At 43.3% G+C, this 3,105-nt stretch overlaps 1 pseudogene; it reads right to left on the bottom strand.

Annotated features, from left to right (window-relative positions):
- LOC122554071 overlaps positions 1 to 3,105 on the bottom strand; it is a 21,481-nt pseudogene that overhangs the window by 12,977 nt on the left and 5,399 nt on the right.

Here is a 3,105-nt window from a genome sequence, read left to right as displayed (position 1 = left end):
GAAAAAGTGAGGACTGCAGATGCTGGAGATCAGAGCTGAAAATGTGTTGCTGGAAAAGCGCAGCAGGTCAGGCAGCATCAAAGGAGCAGGAGAATCGACATTTTGGGCATGATTCCTGAAGAAGGGCTCATGCCCGAAACGTCGATTCTCCTGCTCCTTGGATGCTGCCTGACCTGCTGCACTTTTCCAGCAACACATTTTCAGCTCTTTTGACCACTGAAACAGCGATAAGAATGGCGGGGAAAGGTTGGATTCACTACACTCGGATCAAAGGGCCAATGGAATCTCCAGTTGAGGAAGTCGTCTGGACAGCCGAATCAACGGAAGAACCACTGAAACTCAGGCTAAAGAGACCTTGAGTAACTGATTACACAGTGGCAACGCGAGCATGGGAATATTTCTGTAGGATTGTATATTAAGTCCTTTGGTGCTTCAGCATGATTTTTAGAATGCTGGGATGCTTAGAGTTATGATATTACCTCTCTTAGTATTGGGATTTTGTCAAACATTATTTTCATATGTGGGGATGTAGATAATCAGAGACAGTACAGCAGCTCAAAGATACATCTTAGGTCCTTTGGGGATGGTCTCGGGGATGGTACTTGGTATAATCATTTCGTCACTGTACACCGGGCCCCCTTCCGATCAGCTCTCGATTGTCCCGATAAAGAGCGTAACCCAATATACCTAACGATAAAGGAAAACGCATGGCACAAAGCAACTCTGGAGGTGGGGGGGGGGGAACTATGATATACAATTAGATGAAACATTTGGAATAGGAATGAAAACAAACGGGAAGGATTTCTCGGGCTGTTGTTTTCGAATTAGCGTAGGACAGGGAAAACGGACAGAACTACTGGATAATAAGGTACAACCTTTCACCCCTCCCGATGACCTTAAAGTAGTAAAAATTATAGAGGTGAAGGACTTGAAACTGAAATAGAAACTGGGTACGGGGATGCAAATGCCTGGGTTGAATGGGTAAAGTATACTGTAAAAAGTCTGAACAAGAGCAATTGCTATGCATGTGCCTCCGGTAGGCCAGTGGCCCAGGTGGTTCCCTTTCCGCTCGGGTGGAAGCGAGACAGGAAGGGCATGAAATGTATGATAGCCCTGTACCAGGATGAGACTACATGGAATGATAGGAACTGTACCTCCCTATCTCGGATGTTCCCTCCCCTGGAGAAGAAAGACTTAAAAGCACCCCCCTACGTTTTCAGCCGCAGTCGGAAATCACACGTGTGTGTCCATAGACGAGGTACAAATTGGTCCAAAGACTTGGGGGAGCTGAAATTATGTACAGAGATTAAGAATGTCACCAAAGTGGACAAGGGAGGGAACTACTAGGCACTAAAGGTTCCCCGAGTGGATCTGTGGTGGTACTGTGGAGGCAAAATATTGAGACCCACCCTACCTCCCGATTGGAGAGGGATATGTGCAATTGTACAATTGGCAATTCTATTTACCCTGGCATTTGAGAAGGAAAAGATTGTAGAGAAAAAGGGAAGGAATAAGAGATCACTGTTAGACACCTCTTTCGATGGCAGGATTTATCTAGACTCTATAGGAGTTCCAAGATGGGTACCTGATGAGTTCAAGGCTCGTAACCAGATTGCAGCAGGCTTTGAGTCAGCTCTCTTCTGATGGGTAACAATTAATAAAAATGTAGATTGGATAAATTACATTTGCTATAATCAACAGTGATTTATAAATTATACAAGAGATGTGGTTAAAGGAATATCAGAACAAGTAGGATGTTCAAAGTTTGTGATAAGATTTGTAGCTCGGGTGCTCATCGTTGTGGTTCTGTTCGCCGAGCTGGGAATTTATGTTGTCTAGGTGACATCCTCAGTGCTTGGGAGCCTCCTGTGAAGTAATAGTAATAGTATAATAATAATAGTAATAGTACTACTATTATAGGACAAGCCAAACAGAGAACAGCCAGGGAATTCCTAGAGGCATGGCACTCATCCACAGATTCAATCAATAAGCACATCGACCTGGACCCAATATACCGACCACTGCAGCGGACAGCTGGAACTCACAACCGGAAGCGGCAGATACAAACCACTATAAATGCCGGAGGAAACATCACAGAAGCGCTTCACAGGAGGCTCCCAAGCACTGAGGATGTCACCTAGACAGGGGACGAAACGTCTGCAACACAAATTCCCAGCTCGGCGAACAGAACCACAACAAGTAGGATGGTACGGGAAAATAGAATGGCCCTTGATATGATCCTAGCGGAAAAAGGGTGTGTGCGTATGTGTGATGTTAGGAGGAAGCTGTTGTACCTTTATTCCTAATAACACTGCACCTGATGATTCAATTACTCGGGCCGTAAGGGGATTGACTACCTTAGTAGAGGAACTGGCTGAGAATTCAGAAGTAGACACATCTCTCACGGGATGGCTTGAATCATGGTTTGGAAAATGGAAGGGGGTGGTGTACTCCATCCTTATTTCCCTGATAGTAGTAACCGGGGTATTGGTAGCCATTAGCTGTTGCATCATACCCTGATGCTCACCCAAAGACTGATTGAGACAGCCTTAATGAAACAAATGCCCCGAAAGAGCAATCGGAGAGAAGGGCTCTACCTGTTAAACAATAAAGGAATAAGTAACCTCCAATTTCCAAAATAAAAGAAATTTTGGTAAGATGCTCGTCAATTTGGAAGCGACATATAAGAAAAATGCAGAAGGTAACAAATGATAATTAAAGAAAAAGGGGGAAATTGTGGGATATAGGTAAATCAGTGTTACTTCTGCAATCATAAATTGCTTATACAAGGTAAACGAACTCACACCAGTGTATAATTGTTTCAGCCAAGAGCTGAGTTAACAAGAATGAAAACTATGTGAAGGAAATATATAATTGTTTTTGTATTAGCTAAAATGTACATACAAGAATGAAATGTGCCTGCAAACAATGGTAGATGTTACAGACAAATAGATAAGGTGCTGTGCGGGTATAGGTTAAGCCAGATATGCTTATACAAACAGTAGTTATTAGCATCTGTTTCCCACTTCTGCAAAACAAAAACAAACCTCAATTAAAAGGTCATAAGGCTCAATATGGATGAGGAATGGGAGGAAATGTTACAAG

Source organism: Chiloscyllium plagiosum, chromosome 11 (assembly GCF_004010195.1).
Source record: "Chiloscyllium plagiosum isolate BGI_BamShark_2017 chromosome 11, ASM401019v2, whole genome shotgun sequence".
Taxonomy (NCBI): Eukaryota; Metazoa; Chordata; class Chondrichthyes; order Orectolobiformes; family Hemiscylliidae; genus Chiloscyllium; species Chiloscyllium plagiosum.
Note: the sequence above shows the minus strand (reverse complement) of the source record. Positions and strands in the feature narration are given on the sequence as shown.